This window comes from Dama dama, chromosome X (genome assembly GCF_033118175.1).
Source record: "Dama dama isolate Ldn47 chromosome X, ASM3311817v1, whole genome shotgun sequence".
Lineage (NCBI taxonomy): Eukaryota > Metazoa > Chordata > Mammalia > Artiodactyla > Cervidae > Dama > Dama dama.
Window position 1 is genome coordinate 118,536,017 of NC_083714.1, and position 27,063 is coordinate 118,563,079.

General features: G+C 37.5%; 1 long non-coding RNA gene and 1 other non-coding gene across 3 annotated transcripts in view; one reads left to right on the forward strand and one right to left on the reverse strand.

Annotated features, from left to right (window-relative positions):
• Positions 1-913: 913 nt before the first annotated feature.
• LOC133053050 (uncharacterized) overlaps positions 914-27,063 on the reverse strand; it is a 39,535-nt gene continuing 13,385 nt past the window's right edge. Inside the window, exons 3-5 of one of the 2 annotated variants that reach the window (XR_009692086.1) lie at positions 23,219-23,477; positions 17,986-18,092; positions 914-1,080 (exon numbers count right to left, since the gene is read on the reverse strand). This is a non-coding gene — a long non-coding RNA (uncharacterized LOC133053050). Of the gene's footprint in view, positions 1,081-7,825; positions 9,191-17,985; positions 18,093-23,218; positions 23,478-27,063 lie in introns of those variants that run through there. The other variant, XR_009692085.1, reaches the window with a different exon arrangement.
• TRNAV-UAC (transfer RNA valine (anticodon UAC)) lies at positions 18,923-18,995 on the forward strand. Its single transcript has one exon. It is a non-coding gene; the product is annotated as a tRNA-Val (tRNA).

Below are 27,063 nucleotides of genomic sequence, written 5' to 3' on the forward strand. Positions count from 1 at the left end.
CCACACCTGGCTTTCATTTAGTTTCTTAAATGCTGTACCTTCTTTCTTTGAGATTCAAAACTTGGTCACTGATGTTTCTTTCTGTCACCTAGTTAACTGGTACTCTTCTTCCAAATTCCAGGGTAAATAGCCCTTTCTTATGGAAACTTTGACTAGAATGAGTACTAGGTGAGCTCCTCCTTTTCTAGTCTTTTGTAACCTTGAGTATAGTTCTTTTATGGGCTACCCTGATGGCTCAGGGGTAAAGAATCCTCCTGCCAATGAAAGAGATGCAGGTTTGATTCCTGGTTTGGGATGATTCCCTGGAGTAGGAAATGGCAACCCACTCCAATATTCTTGCCTGAGAAATTCCATGGACAGAGGAGCCTAGTGACCTACAGTCCATGGGGTCAGACACGACTTAGCAACAACAACAAATAATTCTTTCCTATTCAAAGTTACAATTATACATTTATTTGTGTGATTATTTAATGAAAGTTTGTGTCTCAAGAAAGCAAAGGTTATCTAATTTGGATAACATTTTCTCCCCTATACCTAACAGAGTGACTGGCACATATACAGCAGATGAACAATAAATACTTGTTGATTTGACAGGAGGTCATCTCTGTAAGGGAGAAGGAAATGGCAACCCACTCCAGTGTTCTTGCCTGGAGAATCCCAGGGACGGGGGAGCCTAGTGGGCTGCCGTCTATGGGGTCGCACAGAGTCGGACACGACTGAAGAGACTTAGCATCTCAGTAAGATCAGAGAGCACAAAGCATCACTGCCTTGTATCAAAAAAGATGAGCTAAATATGGCTCACACCGTAAAGGAACGTATTGGTTTACAAAGCTGGAAGGTCCTGATGGGGAATGAATTTCAAGGATGGTTTGACTCAGTAGATCAATGTGTTCTTCAAGAGCCCTGATCGTTGTCATCTCTCTCCTTCTGCAGCATCATCTTAGACCTGGTTTCCATCTGCACCAGTGGCTGTGGCCAAATAGGATGGAGTATGTTGACTGAACTAAGTTGGTACAGGCTTACCTCTTGGTACCAATGATTTCATAAACAGGTTGATATGTGAAGGAATATCTCAGTAGTCTGAAGAAAAGGAAGAGATGAATGGATATTGAATAGGCATTGCATAGAATAAAATGTGCCATACTGTTGCTATGTAACCATGCAGTACATACTGGATACAGCTTATTAAGAGTATTACAGAAAAGTGATAATGAATCTCATGGAGCGTTATGGATTCAATTGTGTCTCCCTCCTCCAAAATTATATGTTGAAGACTTAACCCTCCAGTAACTCAGAATGTGATTGTGTTTGGAGATAAGGTCTTTAAAAAGGTGATTAAGTGGGGCCATTAGGGCTGGTTCTGATCCAATATGACTAATGTCCTTATAAGAAGAGATTAGGACACAAACAACACAGATGGAGGGATAACCATGTGAATTCACAGGAAGAAGATGTCCATCTGCAAACCAAGGAGTGAGGGCTCAGAATAAACAAATCCACTGACACCATGAGCTAGCCTCCAGAATTGTAAGAAAATATATTTCTGTCATTTCAGCCACTCAGTCTGTGGATTTTGTTACAGCAGCCCTAGAAAACTAAAACATGAAGATAACATAATTTCCAAATTAATTAGGCAACAATGTAGAACTTAACAGAAGTACAGTGATGGCATAGGTAACACAGAGTGCATTTAAGGCTCATTTACATGGCTTTTCACTGAATTCAACTTTCTTCCATCACGTACAGCTTCCTATGATACTCTCATGCAAGTAAATTCCTGTCAGGGTTTAAAAACCCTCAAATTCTGGCTTTTTTATACTCAGGCTTTTATATTACTGCTCTTTTATAATCACACTTACATCATCTTCCTAGAAGACTTAATGTAAGAGTCTATATGTTTCCTTTTAAAAAGTGGTTACAAATACTAGATATTTTGTCCCTTGAACATAACTGAACAAGAGCATGTTCACATTACTTATTCAGCAAAAGAAACTAAGGTCTGCCTAAAGAGGTCGCCCTAAAAAATACCCATGACTCAGCATTCCAGAGTTCTGGAAAGCCATTAGTCCCACTGTCTAACTCCAAAGATTGTTGTCATAAATCCTTCTCCTCAGCAGATGTTCACATTTCAACAATGTGACTGTTAGTAAATGTGAAATGAGTATTGACATTTTGCAACAGTTGGAGAATGACAGACAAATTCAGGGCCCAGCAAAATTCAAGGCCCTACATCTACATAGACACCATAAGGGTTAATACAGAGACCTTTAGATCAGAAGAGAAAACAATTACAACATAAACCTACTAGCCCTTGAAAAAGTTGAAACTCAAATCCTCTGCTTTCCTTCTCTTAAGATTGCTATACCAGACATGAACATTGGGCCATAAACTCAGCTGTGCTAGAACTGCAGATTTATGTATCTCTTTAGAGTTCATTTTAATTCCTGTAATGATCTTCCATTCCAGGGCCACGCTGGTTATACTCCATCTGCCCCATATCCAATCTCACTTCCTCCCCTGCTTGGTTCTGTGCCCCAGGATGCTGACCTCTACAAGCTGCATATCACACACTCCCTTGTTCTTGGGGCTTCCAGGTAGGTTTGACCAATGGAATGAGAAAGCAGGTGATAGCCAATTCCCCACCCTCACATCTTTGCTGTTGGGCAAAGCCCTCAGCAGGATACAGGGACCTTTTGCGACGTAGGGCAGAAATCTATGCTTTCTTTGTGGAGAAATCTGTGAATTCCTAGGTAAAGTGATGTCAGGCAGGCTTGACCAAGGCATGTAGGAGAGAAATCTTTCCAAATGTTAACAGTCATTTGAGGGGACTTCCCCAGTGGACTTCAACCAAAACTGAAGATGATACATATCCCATTGGGCAACTCTAAAGGTAAATGAACTCAGCCTGTGTAACCACAAGTGGTTCAGTGGCTGACTCTGCCTTCCAATGCAAGGGGTGCAAATTCAACCCCTGCTTGGGGAAGTAAGATCTCATATCCCACAAGCTTTGGGGTGTAGCCAAAAAATTAAACAAAAAACTCAGTCATTTTAGCTCAATTGGTTCTTACTGGCTGAACATCAACCCTCATTCTTCTCTGATCCACGACCCTCCCTGTGGGAGTGAGTGTGAGGCTTCTGCTAGACTATCCTGTGGCCTAAATGAGGCACACTGACCTCACAGAATTACAACCCAATATTTTCAAAAAGAGAATGAAACTTTGATTCCATAGTATCAATAAACATCTTAACTACTATGAGCCTCAACTTCTTCAACCAAAAGTGAAGACGATACATATCCCATTGGATAACTCTAAAGGTAAATTAGCTTAGCATGTGTAATATGCTCAGTAATGTGAATGACACCTAGTTTAATGATGGTACTGGAACAACGAGTACCAGTCTATGATTTAAATACGGCAAAGTGAAATACACACATACATGTATGCTTTGAATTTGTAATCAATATAAGCAGGTATATATACTTGATAAAGCAATACAAAAATCATTACTTTTCAAAATAATATGAAATACTTTCTTTTATTTTATTGCTTGGATTTACTTTTTCAATGGAAAAATCAGGATGGATCAACCCTCTGTTTGTTACAAGATAAAATTCTGTGACGTTGTAATATCAACCTTATCCCAGCACAGTCCTGTCCACTCTCAACAGTTGCACTTTTGCTGTGTTTTTTCCTCCTAAATCAGAAGAAAGTACTTTTTTTTAGATTCTGAAAAGTCTTAAAATAAGCAAGGATAGTATTTTTACATTGAAATGAACCATCTGGTCATTTTATCCCATGCTAAAACTAACACCCAGAGTTACTGTAATGTTTATTTAATGGATTCTTTATTCATGAAAATAATATTACAACTAATAAATTGCCATGAGTAGTCAGGGACTGCTTTCAACAATTTCTTTTCCTTTTTTATGCAATAAAAATTATCTTTAAGAACTAGAATTAAAAAATGTCTATGAAAATTTGAACATTAGGAAATCTAGATACAAACTTTAATTCTGCCACCAGTAATTTCATAATCACCAACAATTTACTCAATTCCCTCACCAGCTAAATATAGGATTGTGACAGGTAATCCTTAAGGAACACTTCAAATAAAATATTATATCTTGGTATTCCTAAAGTATTTTTAGCATAAAATAGCACCTAACATACTTTCAGCATATGCATATACTTGCTAGGGCTTCCCTGGTAGCTCAGCTGGTAAAGAATCTGCCTGCCATGCAGGAGACCTTGGTTTGATTCCTGAGTTGGGAAGATCCCTTGGAGAAGGGATAGGCTACCTACTCGGGTATTCTTGGGCTTTCCTGGTGGGCTTTCTCAGGCATCTCTAGTAGTCCAATGCATAGAAATAGAAAGTTGGTAAAGAATCTGCCTCCAATGCAGAAAACCTGGGTTCGATCCCTGGGTTGGAAAGATCCCCTGGAGAAGAGAACGGCTACCCACTCCAGTAGAATTGCCTGGAGAATTCCATGGACAGAGGAACCTGGCAGGCTATTGTTCATGGGGTTACAAAGAGTCGGACACCACTGAGCGACTTTTACTTTCATACATTCAGCAATTATATCTTGAGCCATATGTGTTTAATAATCACAGCAACCCTACTTTGCAGATAAGAAATAAACTGTGAGGTTAAGTCAAGATCTTACAGGTAGTTAGCAGAAGAGTCATGGCTTGAAATGGTCATTTTGAATTCAAATCCTACTGTCCTGTAAATATTGCCTTGTTTTTATTATGATTTTCCAAGATAAACTGAAAGCTTAAATGACTGAAAATAAAGTTTCACAAGTAACCAGTCAGCCAGTAAGTAGATAAGCAGCAATTTTAGTAAATTTGAAAGACTGATAGGTATTCAAAATGTGTCAGTTAAGAAATGTAGAGATATTCCTAATCCATTTATAAATAAACTATAGATATAATTCTGCATTTCTAGAGAACAGAAAAATAACACCTTCAAGAAAGAACACCCTCTTTCTGCCTCAATGGAGCCAGATTGTTTTACTCTAAGCAAATACCAGGGGTGTGGCACCTGCTGCCTATTTTCCTGCTGTGCTTCTCAGGCAGGTGTTTCTTTGTTGACTGCTTGTGGAATTCAATGGATGGTTGGCTCATAATCTGCAAATTGTTGCTTACATATTTATTTTTATAGTCAGTAGATTGTTTTCTGGATAGATTATACCAGTTTCCTAAAATTTACATGAAAACAGTGACTCCGTTTTCTACTGGTGGAACTTTCAAAAAGACTCACAAGCTAGGAATGTTTGTAACTATTCTGTAAGTAGAAAAGACTAGGAAATATAAAATAAGCTCAAATGAATACTTAAAAATTTAACATACTTTAACTTAGTAAAGGGGAGTGACAATGGCCATTTCTATGGCTGTGTTGTGAGGATTAAAATAATGCTATCGACAAAACATTTTTTTCTTAAATGTGAGATGATACTGCTCTTGGCTAACCATTAATCTCATTTATAAAGTCTTAAAAAACATCTTTCTGAAGCAGTGATGACACTTTCTTTCATACTATGCGATGCTTTTCCACACAGAGTGCTGTAAAAAATAATCCTTGGGGATACAGAACTTGAACTTCACTTCTATTTATTGATGCAAAAACATCAGTAAATAGAAATGTCAGTAATTAGAATCAGTAAATAGAAATGACACATCATTTCTATTTGGATACAATCTGATGTCAGTTCTTCTGAGTCACTGAAATTAAATCTCAAAGTACTTATTTCCCTGGATAGAGCAATAGAAAAAAAAAAAAACTATCAATTGATCGATAAATTTTTACAGCCAATGCTATGGTATCAGGACCCCAGACAATTAGACATTTCAGACTCAGTATATCTACTATTTGCTGATGACATGGTCTTTTATGTATAAAGCCCTTGAGATTCCACAAAAAAAAAAAAAACAGAATAAATGAATTCAGCAAAGTAGCAAGATACAAAATCAACACAAACAACTGAGTTTCATTTCTATATACTATAAATAATAATTTGAAAAGGAAATAAAGAAAACAATTTCATTTACAATACCATCAAAAGGAATGAAATACTTAGGAATAAACCTAAACAGGGATATGAAAGATTTGTACATTGAAAATTATAAAACACTGCTGAAAGGAATTAAAGAAGACACAAATAAATGAAAGACACTCTGTGTTCATGGACTGGAAGATTTAATATTGTTAAGATGTCCATAAAATCTGAAGTGATTTTCCTATTCAATGCAATTTCTATACAAATCTCAACAGTATTTATTTCACAGGAATAGAAAAATATCCTAAAATTCTTATGGAATCTCAATGGACCCTAAATAACCAAACAACCTTAAGAAAGAACAAATTTGTAGGCATTATACTTCCTAATTTCCAGACATATAACAAATCTATAGTAATAAAACCAGCAGCATGATACTGTCATAAAGACAAATAAACCAATAGGCTAGAACAAAGATCCCAGTATCAACCTTCACATATATTATCAAATGATCTTCAGCCAGGGTGCTAAGACCACTCAATGGGGAAAAGACATTCTCTTCAACAAATGGTGTTGGGTAAACTGGATATCCACATTCAAAAATGGAAAATGGACCTTTTTTTTTCACTATATACAAAAGTTGAATCAAAATAGATTACAGAACTAAACATAAGACTTATAACTATAAAACCAGAAGAAAACATTGGGAAGCTTTATGACATTAGACTTGGCAATGAGTTCTTGAATATGACACAAAAGGCATAAACGAGCAAAAATAGATATTAAACTAAAACTTTTTTGCATCAAAGGAAACAATCAACAGAGTAAATAAGAAACATCTAATGGGAGAAAATATTTACAAATCATATATCTGATAAAGGATTGATATCCAGAATATACATAGAACTACAACTCGACAACAAAACATAACCCAATTAAAAATGGAACAGGACATTAATAGATATTTCTCAAAAGAGGATATTTTGTTGTTGTTGTTCAGTAGCTAAGTTGTGTCTGACCATGTGCAACCCCATGGAATGCACCAGGCCAGGCTTCCTTGTTCTTCACTATCTCCCAGAGTTTGCTCAGATTCATGTCCATTGAATCAGTGATGCTATCTAACTATGTCATCCTCTGCCACTCCATTCTCCTGCCCTCAATCTTTCCCAGCATCAGGGTCTTTTCCAATGAGTTGGCTCTTCACATGAGGTGGCGAGAGTATCGGAGCTTCAACTTCAGCATCAGTCCTTCAAATGAGTATTCAGGATTGACTTATTTTAAGAATTGACTGGTTTGACCTCCTGGTGGTCCAAAGGACTCTCAAGAGTCTTCTCCAGCACCATAATTCAAAAGCATCAATTCTTCAGTGCTCAACCTTCTTTATGGTCCAGCTCTCATATCTGTACATGACTACTGGAAAAGTCCATACCTTTGACTATACAGACTTTTGTCAGCAGAGTGGTGTATTTTGTCAGAAGAGTGTATTCTGCTTTTGAATACACTACCTAGGTTTGTCATAGCTTTCCTTCCAAGGAGCAAATGTCTTTTAATTTCATGGCTGCAGTCACTGTCAGCAGCGATTTTGGAGCCCAAGAAAATAAAATATGTCTCTGCTTCCACTTTTTCCCCTTCAATTAATATTTACCAAGAAATGATGGGACTGGATGCCATGATATTTGCTTCTTGAATGTTGAGTTTCAAGCCAGCTTTTTCACTCTCCTCTTTCACCTCCATCAAGAGACTCTTTAGTTCCTCCTCACTCTCTTCCATTAGAATGGTATCATCTTCATGTTTGAGGTTGTTGATATTTCTCCTGGCAATTTTGATTCCAGCTTGTAATTCATCCAGCCTGGCATATCACATGATGTACTCTGCATAAAAGTTAAATAAACAGCATGACAATATATAGCCTTGTTGGACTCCTTTCCCAATTTTGAATCAGTCTGTTGTTCCATTTCTGGTTCTAACTGTTGCTTCTTGACCTGCATACAGGCTTCTCAGGAGACAGGAAGGTGGTCTGGTATTCCCATCTCTTTCAGAATTTTCCACAGTTTGCTGTGATCCATACAGTCAAAGGCTTTCGCGAAGTCAATGAAGAAGTAGATGTTTTTCTGGAATTTCTTTGCTTTCTCTATGATTCAACAAATGATGGCAATTTGATCTCTGGCTCCTCTGCCTTTTCTAAACCCAGCTTGTACATCCAGAAGTTCTCAGTTCACGTACTGCTGAAGCCTCGTTTGAAGGATTTTGAGCATAACCTTGATAACACTGAAATGAGTACAACCGGAAAGTAGTTTTAACATTTTTTGGCACTGCCCTTCTGTGGGACTGGAATGAAAAGTTACCTTTTTCAGTCCTGTGGTCACTGTTGAGTTTTCCAAATTTGCTGATATATTGAGCGCAGCACTTTAATAGTGTCATCTTCTAGGATTTGAAATAGCTCAGCAGGAATTTCATCACCTCCACTAGCTTTGTTTGTAGTAATGTTTCCTAAGGCCCACTTGACTTCACACTACAGGATGTCTCGCTCTAGGTGAGTGACCACATCACTGTGGTTATCCTGTTCATTAGGACCTTTTTGTATAGTTTTTCTGTGTATTCTTAATCTCTTCTACTTCTATTAGGTCCTGACTGTTTCTGTCCTTTATCATGCCCATTCTTGCATGAAATGGTCCCTTGATAACTCCAATTTTCTTGAAGAGATCTCTGGTCCTTCTCATTCTATTGTTTTCTTCTATTTCTTTGCACTGTTCATTTAAGACGGCCTTTTTATCTCCCCTTGCTATTCTCTGAAACTCTGCATTCAGTTAGGTACATCTTTCCATTTCTCCCTTGCCTTTCACTTCTCTTCTTTCCTCAGCTACTTGTAAAGCCTCCTCAGACAACCACTTTGCCTGCTTGCATTTCTTTTTCTCTGGAATGATTTACTGCCTCCTCTATGTTACAAACCTCTGTCTGCAGTTCTTCAGGCACTCTGTCTATCAGATCTAATCCTTTGAATCTATTTGTCACCTTCACTGTATAATCATATGGGATTTGATTTAGGTCATGCCTGAATCGCCTAGCAGTTTTCCCTTCTTTCTTCAGTTTAGCCCTGAATTTTGCAACAAGGAGCTCATAATCAGCTCCAGGTCTTGTTTTGTCTGACTGTATAGAATAGAGCTTGTCCATCTTCGGATGCAAAGGTGCCTATATAAATGACCAAGTATGAAAAGATGATAAACATCACTAATCATTCAGGAAATAGAAATTAAAACCACAAAGAGATCACTCCACACTTCTTTACTATCAAAAAGGTAGAAATAACATGTGTTGGAGAGGATGTAGAGAAAATGGAACCCTTGTGGATTGTTGTGGGATTGCAAAATGGTGGAATTACCATAAAAAACAGAATGGGGGTTTCTCAAAATATTAAAATATAACTACCATATGATCCAGAAATCTCACTTCTGGGTATATAGCCAAAAGACTTGATAGCAGGGTATTAAAAAGATATTTGCACCCAAATATTCATTGCAACATGATTTACAGGAGCCCAGATATGGAAGAAACCTGATGTTTGTTGAAAAATACATAGATAAATAAAATGTAGCATATACATACACTGGAATATTATTGAGTCTTAGAAAGAAGGAAATTCTGTCACATGCTACAACATGGATGAACTTTGCAGATACAATGTTAAGTGAATTAATCCAGTCACAAAAACTTAAGTACTGTATATTTAACTTAAATGAAAAATCTAAGTAGTCAAATTCATAGAAACAGAAAATAACAGTGGTTGCCAGGGGCTGGGGGAAAGCAGGAAAGGGGAGCTGCTGTTTAATGGGCATAGAGTTTGAGATTTGCAAGATGAAAAAGTTCTGGAGATCTGTTTCACAATAAAGTGAATATACTTCATGCTAGTGAACTGTGTCTTAAAAATGGCTAGGATGGTAAATTTATGTTATGTGTTTTTTTATCACAATTAAAATAATTATAGCTAGATTAGTTCAACAAGAATATTGTCAATTTTATTTGTCCTCTTAAAAGAGAATATACAGTTGACTCAAACAACATGGGAGTTAGGGGTTCTGAGCCTTGCAGTCCAAAGTCCATGTAAACCTTTACACTTGGCCCTCTATATTCATGGTTCTGTATCCTTGGATTCAACCAACCATGGATTATGTAGTGCTTTAGTGTGCACTTAGTGAAAAAATTCCATGTATAAGTGGACCCTGACTGTTCAAATTTGTGTAGTTCAAGGGTTAACTGTAGTTCCTACTAACATTTAACAAGTTTCACCTACAGCACTCACCTAGCCTGTGAAATATATATTTTAGAGCACTGATCTGAGGAAGTGCACTTTCAAACGAAGACTCAATGGTTATGACCTTCAGTCTACACAGCAGAACCACAACAATACTCACAGTGATTATTTGGCTGTCAGTACCACCAAAAGAAATATTTAAGATCAAATTCCATATAATTTCAGCCATCTTAGAGAAAGAATATTGAAGTGTGGCACATCTTTGTCTTTATGAAATACACTGAAAATTTTAAAGCGTGGGGAATGATCATTACAAATAAGGTTACTAATCTTATTCGTGTTAGGTTTGCTTTTCACATCATGACAAAAAATAAACCCCTCCTGCATACAGGACCATTTTCCTAGGTCAGAAGACTCTACCTCCCAAACTGCCAGTAAACAAAATGCTATTCTGTTACTGAACTATTTCATATTTTAGCTCTTTGGCTCCAAATTAGTGTGCCAGTTTCTTGGAAGAAATTAGTGTAGTTCAGGGATTCATTTCTTTTATTACAACCATAGGGATAAAATAAACTCCAGAGCGTTTTGTTTCTGTTGTTAAATGTCTCTTAGCAACATTATATGCAATGAAGAGTTTTCTCTTTTAAAAATACTGCTTATAAATGTGCATCTAACCTTTGACCTATGGTAGAAATGTTACAGTCATCCTTCACATTTTCCTTCTCCTTAGAAAAAAATCACCATGATTTGCTTATTTTATCAAATAATGTAAACAAATCTATTCTTTTTTGTTTTTATCAACAGCCAGTGTGGAGCTTATTAAGAATGTAAACTCTGGAACAACATAATCCTGGGTTTATGCCCAAGCTCTTCTAACTCTTACCTCTGATCTTCAACAAAGTACTTAAGCTTTCTCCATTGTACTTTCCTAAAAATGCACATAATAATAATTTCCATTCATATTTTTGTATTAAATGACTTATTACACTAAAAATTATATATTTGGCACATTGGTTGTTGTTGTTTAGTTGCTAAAGTGTGTCCGACTCTTTTGCCACCCTATGGACCTGTCAGGCAAGAATACCAGGGTTGGCTGCTATTTCTTCCTCCAGGAGATCTTCCCGACGCAGGAATCGAACTTACATCTCCTGCTTGGCAGGCAGATTCTTTACCACTGCACCACCAGGCTGACAGCTAAATAATGTTAACTTTTATCAGTATTATCTCTTACCATTGTCATAGTTTCAACTCCTGTGGTCTCATCACTAGAGAGCTATAACAATCAGTGAATTGGTCCACTTCAATTCCATTCTCCAAATACCATCTAGAGTGACCAGTCTATAGTACAAATCTGACCACATCACTTCTACACTTATAATCCATCCACAGTTTTCTACCACTGACAAGACTTAAAGACAAAAAGTCCTCATATGGCAAAGAAGAGCCTCCATGATTGGATGCCATGTTATCTCTTCAGCTTTATATGATGCCTACAGCCTCTCACATTACACTTCCTAGGATATGTCATGTTATACTGTGCCTTCATACAAGTGAAACCATGCTGTGCCCACCTGCATTTCCTTGACTGAGAGCTTTCTCTGACCATCAAAGCCCATTTTCTCACCTGTATGTCAGGCAGAAAGTGTTGGGAAATCAACACCTCCCAGGAGAAAACTTTATTCAATGACTAATAGAAGCTGGTGCATAAAAACTCACACTCCCATCATCTCCTAGTAATCACTTAGGAATAACTCTGAAATGCATAGTCCATACTGCCCTTCAGAATTCTCCAGCAGGATGAAACTCAGGTTACCCATAGCAACTGCTGCTGCTGCTGCTAAGTCACTTCAGTCGTGTCCGACTCTGTGCGACCCCACAGACGGCAGCCCACCAGGCAGGCTCCCCCGTCCCTGGGATTCTCCAGGCAAGAACACTGGAGTGGGTTGCTGTTTCCTTCTCCAATGCATGAAAGTGAAAAGTGAACGTGAAGTCGCTCAGTCGTGTCCAACTCTTCACGACCCCATGGACTGCAGCCCCCCAGGCTCCTCCATCCATGGGATTTTCCAGGCAAGAGTACTGGAGTGGGGTGCCATTGCCTTCTCCACCCATAGCAACTACTTGAGAGCAAACTTTTTATTAAGATCATGTCCTCACCATCTTGGGGCTTCCCTTGTAGCTCAGTCAGTAAAGAATCTGCCTGCAACGCAGAAGACCCAGGTTCGATCCCTGGGTCGGGAAGATCCCCTGGAGAAGGAAATGGCAACCTGCTCTGGCATTCTTGCCTGGAGAATCCCATGGACAGAGAATCCTGGTGGGCTTCAGTCTTGGGGTTGCAAGAGTTGGACATGACTGAGTGACTAAACCACCACCACCACCTCACCATCTTACTTCCTCACTGCTGTGTCCTGGTGTCACCTGCCAAATAAACCACTCATTCTCAAATCCCACTGTTGGGATCTGATTTGGTGGATCCCAAACTATGACCTTGGTAATTAACATTACCTGCAGCTAGAGCCAGATATCTTATAACTAAACACATTTTTTTTTCACTTTTGTGAAGTCTAATGAAGCCTGGTCAGCTCTTCTCCATATTGTTGCCACACCATCTGGACCATACAGGCTAGGTCAGCAGGGAAAGCAGGATGAAAGAGGCACCCCGACTCTTGACTGCCTTAGCTAAGTAGAGACTTACACTACTTTCACACATTGTCCATCTACCAGAACCTGTCATATAGCCTAACTTAATTACAAAGCAGATTATAAATTATAGATGGGATAATTGGTGAGCTCTCACCATTTCTCCCCTACTCAATTTCCCACTGTTCTACAAAGTACATCATGGTTCAACACTTCAGTCCTCTGATATTAGATCAGAGATGTTTCCCATGTGATATCTTAATGCCTTTTATAAAAGTCTATTCATTATACCAATATAATTTATGTTTATGTTGGTTAGGCTGAAGTACCACCCAGTGAGATCCTTGAATATAGAGATAATACTTTGCTTTTCTTTTATTCCAACCTCTTAATAGAAAATAAGCTTCTCTTTGTCAAGGAACTTATCGTCAGTATTTTTAAAGTTTCCAATTTTTGATAATCAAATTCCATAAACTTTTAAGTATAAAAAGTTCCATAAGCCTTTAAGTATTCCATAGTTGTTGAAATGGAAATGAATGGCTAGGGAGAAATCAGAAAGTTCAGGATAGTGTATTCTCCATGTCTCTGTCACATTACTTGTCAATTTCCTGGTATATTCAGAGAAAGTGAGAAGAAATGTAACATTAAAACAGAATAAACTGAATGGTTTTAACCTCTAGTTTTCAGACTACCAATTTGAAAAATGGTTGTCCACATTTTATACTAATAACTATGTTAATATTTTGCTGATTTCTAGTAGACACAGGTGAAAGCATAATTGGATATTTTCCTGTGACATACTAAAATATTGTTTATCTCTAATTTTTACTAAGAACTATCAGGTTAAACTTATTACTACAGTTACATCTTTCTTTGTAGGATAGGATCTTTTGGCAGGGGATCAAAATGAAACTATATATTTCATATTTACATATGAAATACATAAAAGAGGAAAACAATATACATATAGGGAAGGAGAGCATGTGTGAAGTGACTTTTATTTGAGGCAGTATGGCAGACTCGAGACCTTGAACATTCCTTCTAAGGAAAATAAGAAAAAATAACATAGGATATAAACATCTTTTTTAAATGTTACCACTGATCTAGCAAGAAATAAAGAATAGACAAAAGACAAAAAAATAAAATGAAAATAGAAATCCCAAGATGTAAGAGAAATAAACGTAAGCTTTATCCTCAGGGCATCTGTAAACCTTGGTGACCTTGAACAGAGCATTCTCTGCTGCTATGAACGTCACAGGGACAGAAGCAGAGCCTAAGGCTTGCCCAAGGCGGGAGTCTAACACAACTCTCAGGTTAAAGCTAGGATCCAGGAAGGACAGATGTTCCACATAATGGTAATGAGAAACAAGCCTGGCACACCAAAGGGACAACAAGTAAAGTTGCCTGTCTTGACATTCACCTTGTATGGAGGGGGAATACAATCTGCCCCGAGAATATTTAACAAAAGCAGTCCTCACATATGTCTGTAGCCCAAATTCACATAACCAGAAACTTCAAGAGAAGCCTTTAAGATAAGCTCTGGACCTCTAGATGACTGGCAGAATTAAAAAAATCCTTCTTGGGAGAAACAACTATAACCCAGTCTTCAAATAATTACCAAAAATAACAATCTAAGGGACATGAGATCACAGAAAAAAAAAAAACAAAAGCCATAGAAACTAGTTACCATAATTAAGAGGCAGAACCCAATGTGTGAAGAATTCCAATATTGGAATTCTTACAACCAGAATGTAAAATAACTATGGTTATATATTTCAAAATTGGGCTTCCCTGTGGCTCAGATGGTAAAGAATCTGCCTCCAATGCAAGAGACCTGAGTTAGATCCCTGGGTCAGGAAGATCCCCTAGAGAAGGGAATGGCAACCCACTCCAGTATTCTTGCCTGGAGAATTCCATGGACAGAGGAGCCTGGGAGGCTACAGTCCATGGGATAGCAAAGAATTGGACACTACTGAGTGACTAACACTTTCATACATTTCAAAACATGAAATAGAGGTTTAAAAATTTAAATAAGAAATAAAAAAATAAAAAAGTTAGAATGCAGGCCTAAAATAGAATCAAGAAATTTGTAGAAATGAAAACTAAAATAATTAAAATCAAAATTTTGATGGTGAGTTAAACAACAAATTAAACAGCTTAAGAGAAAAGAAGAAATGCAAGATGGATCCATAAGAACTCTCCTGAAAGCAGCTCAGAGAGACAAAGAGTTGGAAAATGTGAAAGAGACTAAAGTATGCATGTATAAGTAGCTAAAATAAATACCAAAAGAAATAGGGTTTTATTACTAAAATAGTGAGTGAAATTTGCTCAGTCCTGTACGACTCTTTGCAACCCCATGGATTATACAGTCCACAGAATTCTCCAGGCCAATAATAGAGTGGGCAGCCTTTCCATTCTCCAGGGGATCTTCCCAACTCAGGGATCAAACCCAGGTCTCCTGCATTGCAAGCAGATTCTTTACCAGCTGAGCCACAGAGGAAGCCCAAGAATACTGGAGTGGGAGCCTATCCCTTCTCCAGGGGATGTTCCTGATCCAGGAATCGAACCGGGGTCTCCTGCATTGCAGGTGGATTGATATTTTAGATATTAGATATTTGTTATATCAAAATAACTTAATGGAAAATTATAATAAAAACAAGAAAAATTAACAATGGCAGTGAAATGGATAAACAGTACAAAATGAATATCTGAAGATACCAGAAATTAATTTGAATATATAATTAATCTTATAACAATGTATAACTGACTCCAAATTGGGAAAGGAGTACGTCAAGGCTGTGTATTGTCACCCTGCTTATTTAACTTATATGCAGAGTACATCATGAGAAATGCCAGGCTGGATGAAGCACAGGCTGGAATCAAGATTGCCGGGAGAAATATCAATAACCTCAGATGTGCAAATGACACCACCCTTATGGCAGAAAGTGAAGAGGAACTGAAGAGCCTCTTGATGAATGTGAAAGAGGAGAGTGAAAAAGTTGGCTTAAAACTCAACATACAAGAAACAAAGATCACTGCATCCAGTCCATCACTTCATGGCAAATAGATGGGTAAACAATGGAAACAGTGACAGAATTTATTTTCTTGGGCTCCAAAATCACTGAAGATAGTGACTGCAGCCATGAAATTAAAAGACGCTTGGTCCTTGGAAGAAAAGCTATGACCAACCTAGACAGCATATTAAAAAGCAGAGACATTACTTTGCCAAAGAAAGGCCACGTAATCAAAGGTATGGTTTTTCCAGTAGTCATGTATGAATGTAAGAGTTGGACTTATAAAGAAAGCTGAGCGCCAAAGAACTGATGTTTTTGAACTTTGGTGTTGGAGAAGACTCTTGAGAGTCCCTTGGAGTGCAAAGAGATCCAACCAGTCCATCCTAAAGGAAATCAGTCCTGAATATTCATTGGAAGGACTGATGTTGAAACTGAATCTCCAATCCTTTGGCCATCTGATTTGAAATACTGAGTCGTTAGAAAAGACCCTGGTGCTGGGAAAGATTGAAGGCAGGAGGAGCAGGGGACAACAGAGGATGAGATGGTTGGATGGCATCACTGACCCGAAGGACATGACTTTGAGCAAACTCTGGAGGTGGTGATGGGCAGGGAAGCCTGGCATGCTGCAGTCCATGGGGTACGACCAAAGGGTCGGACACAACTGAGCGACTGAACTGAACTGATAACAATATAAATAGAGTAAACTCTATATTTGAAAGGCAAATTTGAGTTTCCAGACTGTATACAAAATAAAGTAAAATCTAGCCTTACATTGTTTGCATGAAGCCTACCTAAATTATCAAAATTCAGAAAGATTGAATGTCAAATGATAGAAAAGACACACCAGGCAAACACTAATCAAAACAAAGGTTGTCTCAATAAATTTGAAAGCAAACCAAGTAGATTTCAAGACCAATGCATTATTGAAGATAAAGAGAGCCCTACATACTGATCAAAAGTTTCAATTTGCCAGAAGATAATGATTCTTAACTCATGTGCTTAATACTATATAAACTGTAAGTTTATATATTTAACTATATATTTAAGCCTTAAACTATATAAAGTACAAATTGACAGAATTAAATGGAAAACTACAGAAATTCTATCACATTGGAATACTAACACATCTGTAGTAACTAATGGGTTAAGCAGATAAAAATTTAGTGAGAATACAGAAGAGTTGAACATCATGACAAACAAGTTTGATCTAAAGAATGTATATGCAGCATTGTATATACAGTGACTGAAAAATGCATGTTTTCTACAAGAACTTGAGGAACATTATGAAAATTGACCATATTCTAATCTATAAAATGAATGGCAATCCATTTTTTTTGGTCTTCTTGCTTCCCTTTGGTTTCTATTAAGTCTATTCTCAACTCTACCCCAAAGATCCTGGGAGAACCTAACCTGGATGAGTCATACTTTTGTTCAAATTTCTCCAATGAATTCACATCATGCTATAAGTGAAAGCTGAAATCCATGGTCATTACAGTAGATCACAAGGCCTACATACCTACCCTTCCAAGCTGGCTTTATTTCTCCAATCTCATCTCCTCCCCTCTTCCTCACACTGTATTCCAGGTACACAGGCTGTTTCATTAATACAGTAAGCCTGAATACAGAGATTGAATTATCTCTGAACTGTACACTGGTTGTTTCTTCTGTCAGGTTCCTTCCTGCAGATATTTTAACACTTTCTCCATCTCCCTAAAGTCACCTTACAAATGTTACTTTTTTCACTGAGGCCTTCAACACCCTATCCATAACTCATTCTTTATCCTTTTTCCCTACTTTATTTTTCTCTAAATCATTTTATGCCATCTAAAGCATTATTTATTTTATAATCTCACTTCACTAGAATGTAAACTCCTAGAGCATGTAACTTTTACTCTGCTTTATTTATTGTCATATGGTTAATGACTAGAGCAGTTTCTGGTGTTTTGTGACAAATAATGGTTGAATGAGTAAAGAATGAAGGAATCTGGAGATTTAAAAGTACTTTTTAATATAATCTTTAAGTCAGAAAAAAATTATAATAAAATTATAAAATATTTCAACCTATATGACAAAATCACACATACCTAATTTGTAGAATATAGCTGAAGTGGTACTTAGAGGAACTTTATAGCCTTCAGTATGTTTATTCAAAAAGATGAATCATTTAAAAATAATTAACCAGGCATCCAACCTAAGAATACAAAAAGAATAACATAATAAACCTCCCCAAAACAGTGAGGAATACATAATAAAAATTATAAACAAATAAAATAGGAAAAGAGAGGCCAACAAATCCCCACAAAACAATTATTTGAAAAGACTAATTACTTGTACAGATCTCTGATCATATTAATAAATAAAACAAAATAGAGGAAGCAATATTAGCAGTGAAAGAGATGACACAATTAGAGATATGACAGTGATTAAAAAGATAAAACCATGTTCTGAATAATTCTGTTAACAAATTTAAAATATTAGGTGAAATGGGAAAAAAAATTTTAGAAAAATGTAACCTATCTAAACTGGTTCAATTAGACAAACAGAAACCCATGAAATACAAAATCAATAGTTTAAGTTATCCTATCAGAAAACACACTAGAACCAGATGGCTTTGCAGGGAAGTTGCAGAAAATGTGAAATAACAAAGAATTCCAATAATCAAATTTTCCAGTAGAGGAAAAGAAGGAATCCAGATCATTTGGTGATGACATAATAACGTTAATAGCAACTTTTAAATAGTGTATTAAAAAGTTATGAAACTGGGCTCTTTGGAGAAATAGCTGATTCTAGGACTGGGGTTGAAAGTGTACACAATAAACCATTTAATGCCAGAAAGAAAGTGTTTGAAAAAAGAATGAAACAAAACAAAATAGTTCAATGGTTTGGGTATACCAAAGGAACACAGAAGCCAGAATTTGAGTAGCAAAATATATAACATAGTATTGAATTATAACTCAAAATATAAAATAAGTATACACGAGTCCACAGTCATATTAATAAATAAATAAATAATTAGTGAATTCCTTGATGGTCCAGTAGTTAGGACTTGGCACTTACAATGCTGTGGGCCCAGGTTCAATCCCTTGTTGGGGAACTAAGATCCTGCAAGCTGCAGGGCGTGGCCAAAAAAAAAAGTTAAGGGAGAAGAAAAAAATCTCTTGTACATAAGAATTCCAAATAATTTATGTAAGTCTTCCTCCTTTAAGGAGGGAGAGCGTAAGTCTCCACTCCTTAATTGTGGACTGTGCATAACTTCCTTCCAAAGAGAACTCTATGAAAAGTTATAGGAACAATTTTTGAATGAACATGGATGCACTACTCACCAACAAACTAACAACAATCTAAATATAGTCTTCTTAAAAAATAGTCATCATTACCAAATTGGTATTAACCCAAGAGTTATTTTAACATTACTAAAAATGCTAATAAAATTTACTATATTAAGAGACTATAGGAGAGAAAAATGATCATATAAATAGATCAATAAAACACATTTGATAGAATTCAACATCCTTTCCTAATAAGAATTTTTAGAGAACTAGAAATAAAAGGAAATCTTTAACCTCTTCCCTGGTAGCTCAGTTGGTAAAGAATCTGCCTGCAGTGCAAAAGACACAGGTTCAATCCCTGGGTCAGGAAGATCCCTTGGAGAAGGAAACAGCAACCCAATCCAGCATTCTTGCCTGGAGAATTTCATGGACAGAGGAGCCTGGTGGGCTACAGTCCATGGGATCCCAAGAGTCAGACATGACTTATTAACTATGGAAGGCAGATCAGCAATTGCTAAGGCCTAGGTGACAGGGGTAGGGGTAGGGGTGGGGTTGGGGTGAGGAGGGATTGACTGCAAAAGGAACACAAAGGAACATATTGGAGTGATGGAAGTGTTTTATATCACGATAATGGTAGAGGTTACACAAATATATGCATTAGTCAAAAATCAGATCAGTGTTTTCATGTTCTTTGGATAAATACTCACAAGTGGGATAGTTGGAGATAGGTGCATGCCTATGTTCATTGCAGCATTGTTTACAAGAGTCAAGATATGGAAACAACTTAAGTGTCCATCAACAGATGAATGCATAAAGAAGATATGCTGTGTATACACAATGGAATACTTCTCAGCAATAAAAAAAGATGAAATATTGCCATTTGCAACAATATGAATGGACCATGAGGGTATCATGCTATATGAAATGTCAGATGGAGAAAGACAAATAGTGTGATTTTACTCATATGTGAAATATAAAACAACAACAACAACAACAACAACAACAAAAAATGAACAAAGCAAATATATAGCTACAGAGAACACAGGAGTAATTACCAGAGGGGAAGAGGGAGAGTGTAAAATGGGTAAAGTGGGTCAACTTTGGTGAAGAAGGGAAACTAAATTTTTGGTGGTGAGTACACCATAGTTTATATAGAAGTAGAAATATAATGTGGTACACATGAAATATGTAATGTTATAAACCAATGTTACTTCAATAAAAACAAATTTTAAAAATCATTAAATTGCACATTTAAAATTGGTGAATTTTACTTTGTGCATATTTTACTTCAATAAAGCTGACAAAACTAGAAAAGGAACTATCAACTTGATAAATGACATCTACAAGAACAACAACTTACAAAAATTATAAATTTCTTGTGTGTTAACTCTTATTTTATCTCCTGCTGCAGCAACCACTTCCATGCTGCTTCTAATGAGTTTGTCCACAGTTACTTTCAGGAGTTACCTCTCCTGGGGCTACATCCTCTACCTGTCCCTTTCTGGAAGGGAATGGCCAGGGTTACCTGCATGAGCCCACCTGCACTTATGCATGTGAAACGTAAAAATACAGAGTAACTAACACTAAAGTTTAGAGTTCATCTTGGCCAATAGTGCAAAAAAAAAAAAAAAGAAGTATCAATCAGTGCTTTCTTCCTTCTTCCCACAGCTGAACAGTTTTTATGTGTTTTTCCAAGGTTGCCTCAGAAATTTTAAGTGTTCATGAAGAGATGGAGCAGCAGAAAATATATTTCATTTTTAGTTTGCAAACGGGACCTTGTTCACAAAGGGCAAGGAGAGACTGAAGGAGCTGACCAATCCATACTGGTAGGTGGCTGCAAGATGAGCAGATCTCTGCATTCAACCACCAGAATCTTAAAAGTCTATACAGAAGCTTTAACAGGGTTTAGTCACATATACCATCCAAATGATCTCAACAACACATTACTCTCTCAAGGCTGTGTCCTTGAGACAGCTCCTAGCATGGGAACAGTGGGTGTAAGTCCAAGGACACCAGGGGTTGGTGAGGAGTCTTTCATTGAACCGGGTCCAGCTTGCAGGTCAACCAGTGATCATGTCTGGGTTTTAATGCAGATATTAATGCACTGCTGGTAGAAGTATAAATCCAATAAAAGTAAACAAGTGCATACTCAACCCACAATTCCACTCCTTAGCACATTACAGTTGCACATAGGACTTAAGCAGTGCTTACAGAATGTTCTGAGTAGCACTATTCTTAAAGGCAAAATATGAATCAGTCCAAATGGTATTCCACAGGAAGAACAAATATTCATTCATTGTATAAATATGCAATGGAATATTATGCCAGAGGAAAAAATGAAAGAATAGCAGCTGCAAGTATTGGCATTCACGCAGTTCAAAAAAAAGTCACAGAAAAAGACATGTTATAGAATTTCATTCATATAGCACTAAATGTGATAAAGCTAAATACTAGATTATTTATGTGGTAAAAATATAAAGTAAAAGAAAGAGGATAATATAAATTTTCGGACCATGGTATTTAGGCTGAAGAAAGGAAGGGGAGATCAGTGAGGAGCATACATGGGGCTCTGAGTTGCTACTATTCAATTCTAAATATTTGTTGTTGTTGTTCATTCTCTAAGTCATGTCCAGCTCTTTGCGACTTCATGGAAGGCAGCAGGCCAGGGTTCCCTGTCCTTCACTATCTCCTGGAGTTTGCTCAGATTGATGTCCATTGATTTGGTGATGCTACCTAACCAAGAAGAAGTCACCTTCTTCTCCTCTTTCCTTCAATCTTTCCCAGCATCAGGGTCTTTTCCAGTGAGTCAGTTCTTCACATCAGGTGGCCAAAGTACTGGAGCTTCAGCATCAGTCCTTCCAATGAGTATTCAGGGCTGATTTCCTTTAGGACTGACTGGTTTATTTATTTACTCTAAATATGGTGTCAGGTAATTTGCTACTGGTTAAATTGATATACCTCCCTTTTGCAAATATGCTATATTTCATAATAAAAAATGTGACTATGAAGAAAAATAGTTTTACAGTTGGTACTTTGCTCAGAGGTAGACTGTAAGATGTAGACCTGCTTCTCTAGAATAGAGGAAATAGTTTACAACATTTATGGTCATTTGGACAAAACCACTCCTAGGGACGTAGTTAAACTGAGCTCCAATATCTATCCTCACCTCACCCATGCTCAGTAGTGTCTCCACAAAGTTAGAATAATGTACACAAACTCAATGGAAACTGAAAAATATGTTTTTAGCTGAGAAATAACCCATGAACTTTAGGCCATGGGAGAGCCTGTGAAAGCTCCCTCCTAAACAGTGAGTGGCCTTAGTTGGTTAACCATTTTACATATAGCAGTGTGTACATGTCAATCCCACACTCCCTAACTATCCCTTCCCCCTAACCTTCCTCCTCTGGTAACCATAAGTTCATGTTCTCAAAGTCCGTGAGTCTGTTAATGTTTTATAACTAAGTTCATGTGTATCGTTGCTTTTTAGATTCTGCATATAAGTATATAAGCGGTATCATAATATATTTGTCGCTCTCTAACTTACTTCACTCAGTATGACAATCTCTAGGTCCATCCATGTTGCTGAAAATGGCATTCTTTCTTTCTTTTTAAAGGGAACCCTTCTACACTGTTTGTGGGAATGTAAATTGGTACAGCCACTAAGGAGAACAGTATAAGGGCTTCTTTTAAAAAAATTAAAATAGAGCTACCATATGATTCTGCAATCTCACTCCTGGGCACATATCTGGAGAAAAACATTGTCTGAAAGGATTCATAGACCCCAATATTCATTGAAGCACTGTTTACAATAGTCAACACATAGAAGCAACCCAAGTGTCCATCAACAGAGGAATGGATAAAGAAGATGTGGTACATATGTACAATGGAATGTTCCTTAGCTTAGCTTTTAAACTGCATATCCTCATTATTTTTGTGATGCAAAAAACAAGTAACCTGGATGGAACTGAGCGTAAATGTTGGTCCAACTGCAATATCAGAACAATAAAGTTAATATTACAACTATAAAGAATTTTTCTAGGATATGTACCTCTTAAGCGAAATTAGAGTGAGCTGAGGTTACTCTTCACTGTGGCGTGCAGGTTTCTCATTGTGTTGGCTTTCCTTGTGGCAGAGCATGGGCACTAGGGTGGGCAGCCTTCAGTAGTTGCAGTGCATGAGCTCAGTAGTTGCATTGTGGGGTCTAGAGCATGGGCTCAGTTGCTCCATGGCAAGTGGGATCTTCCCCAACCAAATCTGTGTCTCCCACATTGGCAGGTGGATTCCTAACCACTGGACCACCAAGAAGTCTGCAAAAAACCAAATATTAAATAAATGCATTTCTTGTCTTGAAAAGATAGCTAAATCATTTAACACTCAATTTAACAATATCTCCTAAAATGAGGTTTAAACTTTATGACCTTTTTCAGTGCATTGGGACATAAACAAGGTTATATCTCTTATTTTTCAAAATGATTGCTTAAAACCTCTCATCTTTTTTACTGGCATTGTGTCCAATTTTTCCCTTTTTAGGGCTTTAGCTTGCATGAATCAAGAAAAGGAGAATTTACACGGTCAATTCTTCTCCCAGAATCGACCCACACAAAGAGCTAGAGTCTGGTTCTAATACTATGGTGTTGTCGAATTGAGTCACAGTTGGATTTGGGTTTTCTGAGGTCTGATGGTTCTTCATCCTTTACTGAGGTGACGCCTTTGGTGATTTGGACCCTTTGTGGGACAAAGAAGTATCCTGGTCTAGGGTTCCAACTTTATCGTTTTGTGTGTATGTGTGTGTGTACACATGTGTATGTATTTTCAATGTCACACTCACATTCTCAGCCCTTGTTCTTCCAAGTAAAATGGGATCTTCTCATAAGGGAGCACCTATTTACCAATCTTGTGGTATAGATCCAAGAAATTTCCTTTGAATAAGACTCCTTATTAGAAGTCTAATAACACCTTTCAAAAATATGTGATTATCTGGGTTATATTTTTGGTTTTATTTTAAGGACAAAGAGAGCTTAGACACTGAGGAGTTATTCTGGAGTTGAATTGCTGCTAGAATGTTGTTTAATTATTTTCAATTTTTTACCATTGCTTCTCCCATAGTTAATTTGACAATTACCAAAATGTGGGCAAGCACCATAAACAAGTATCATAACAAACAAATAAGTATTGGTAAACATTCATCTCTACAGCAAGTGGGGCTATAATAGAGTAAGCTAGTAGCTCTGAGTCTTGAGTATGCCCTGGGCATCAGTTGGCCTGCTTTATGGAGACAGTGGAATGTGTGCCTATGTGCTCAGTCACCAAGTAGTGTCAGATTATTTTGCAACCCTTGGACTGTAGCCTGCCAGGCTTCTCCGTCCATGGGAGTCTCCAGGCAAGAATACTGGAGTGGGCTGCCATGCCCTATTCCAGAGGATCTTCCCGACCCAGGGATCAAACCCATGTCTTTTATGTCTCCCGCTTTGGCAGGCAGGTTCTTTACCACTAGCGCCACCTGGGAAGCCCCAGACAGTAGAGAATGTTAGTTAATTTGATTAGTTGGTTGAATAGAAATAGGTTTCTTACATGAGATCATGATACATTAAAATGACATATAGGTAATTCCCTGGTGGTGCAGTGGTTAGGACTTGGCACTTTCACTGCCAAAGGCTCGGGTTCCATCCCTGGTCAGGGAACTAAGATCCCACAGCTGCACATGGTGTGGCCCCCCCAAAAATGACATATAAAGTACAAAAGATATATGAACTAGGAGTCACTGTGACCCTATATATTATCTTTCACTTAAGATGACATCATTCATCCCTGGTAAACACAGTAATCTTACAAATTTTTGACTTGTATTGGTATTCAGATCATGCTTCGCACAAAGTGAGCTTGGTGTGTGTTTTTTATAAATACTACTTAGTCTGAAAAACTAAATCTCAAATTGGAGAAAAAGGTGACTAGAAATGCCAGAGGAAGAAAAAGGGTGAATGATTGGTGGTATGTAGGGGAGCGGGGGTGTCAGTCCTGAGCTGAAACCTACTAGCAGGAATAGAACCAAAGGCAATTAGCAGTGTTTGTCAACTTTTGTTCCTTCAGTATAATGTAGCTTTAGGCCTCCTTCTAAAAAAAAAAAAAACATTAGTTGGGGATAATGAAATGATCTTGATGTTCTATCAATTTCAGATGATACAAGAGAAAAATTTCAGCTTTACTACTTAACTGCAAGGCCTTAGGTAAGTAACTCAAACTTCATGCAACTCAGTTATATTTCAGCTAAAAAGCAGTGCTGTCACCTTCCACTTTGTGTGATTATATTCATTTCATAAATTTAAAAAGCATGGGTAAAACACCTAGAAATTGCTAGGAGTTGATAGGTGCTCAAAAATTATAATTAACAATAATATTAATAAAATGATGTGTAATGAAATCTGATTTGGAGCTACCTGTATTTCTCACTTACTAGGTATTAATACTCGTGTGTCACAACTTTTAAGTCTTTGACAGTCCTTGATCAGTCATCTGAGTGATGTCCACAGTACTGTCTCTCTTTCCCAACCTACTAGCCAAACTTGATAGCACATGGTAACACGGTCTTACACTGGAATTCTCCTTCCCTCAAACTTAAATGAGATACCAAATAGAAAAGATATCAGCATGCCAGAGTGGGGGTGACAGAGACCCCTTCTTCCAATTACCTATTTACAAAGAATAAAGTAGAACCAGGTCCATCTCTTGAACCCCTCATCCTAATCAGCAACATAAAAATAGACATAGATGAGAAGCAGCACCTCTTTATAAGAGTAGCTTCATGCATCCAACCTGTGTATGTGCTAAGTTGCTTTAGTCGTGTCCGACTCTTTACAACTCTATGGACTGTAGCCCGCCAGGTTCCTCTGGCCATGAGACATCCGACCTACAAAGAATTAATGCTAAATGAAGTTTGGAGTTTGATTAATACAGTGCAGCTGGGCCGTCTAATCTGAATCAAGACTCTATTTGCCACCTAAACTGACCATGTGCCCTGCTGCCCTGTGCTTACTCACTCAGTCGTGTCTGACTCTTTGTGACCCCATGGACCACAGCCCACCAGGCTCCTCTGTCCACGGGGATTCTCTAGGCAAGAATACTGGAGTGGATTGTCATGCCCTCCTCCAGGGGATCTTCCTAACCCAGGGATCGAACCCAGGTCTCCCACATTGCGGGTGGATTCTTTACCAGCTGAGATACCAGAGGAGCCCCAAATTGACCACAGGACTCTCTATTACATGAAAGTGAACAGACATCCATGAACTCTGTAAGAGTTTTCAATGAAGAGTGGAGGAAGATTACCCCACACTAAAAATGTTTAAAGAGACATTTGAAGAAAAGAAAAGAAGTTGTCTTTTATTTCTTTCAATGTTTCATAGTGGTAAAATACACATAACATAAAGTTTACCATTTGAGCCATTTATATGTGTGTGGTTCAGTGGAATTAAATTCATTCATAATCATGTGCTACCATCAACACGATCAATCTCCAAAACTCTTGTAAAACTGACACTCTAAACCCAGTAAACAGTAATTCCCCATTCCTCCCTTCCTCCCAGCCCCTGCCAACCACTATCCTACTTTTGTTAGTTGTCTTTTGAATATTCTTTTTCCAAACAGACTTGAATGGTGGAATCTTTCAAATATTCACTCTTTAATATCACATATCTAGGTTGTTTCCAAACAAGCTTTGTATTTTTTCTTTCTATGTAATACTTTTCCAGACTTTTTTTTTTCTTATGGAATTGTTGTCAAATTATTCAAAGTCTAGTCAACTCTGGGCTTCCCAGGTGGTGCTAGTGGTAAAGAACCCACCTGCCAAGGTAGGAGACATAAGAGACAAAGGTTCGATCCGTGGGTCAGGAAGATCCCTTG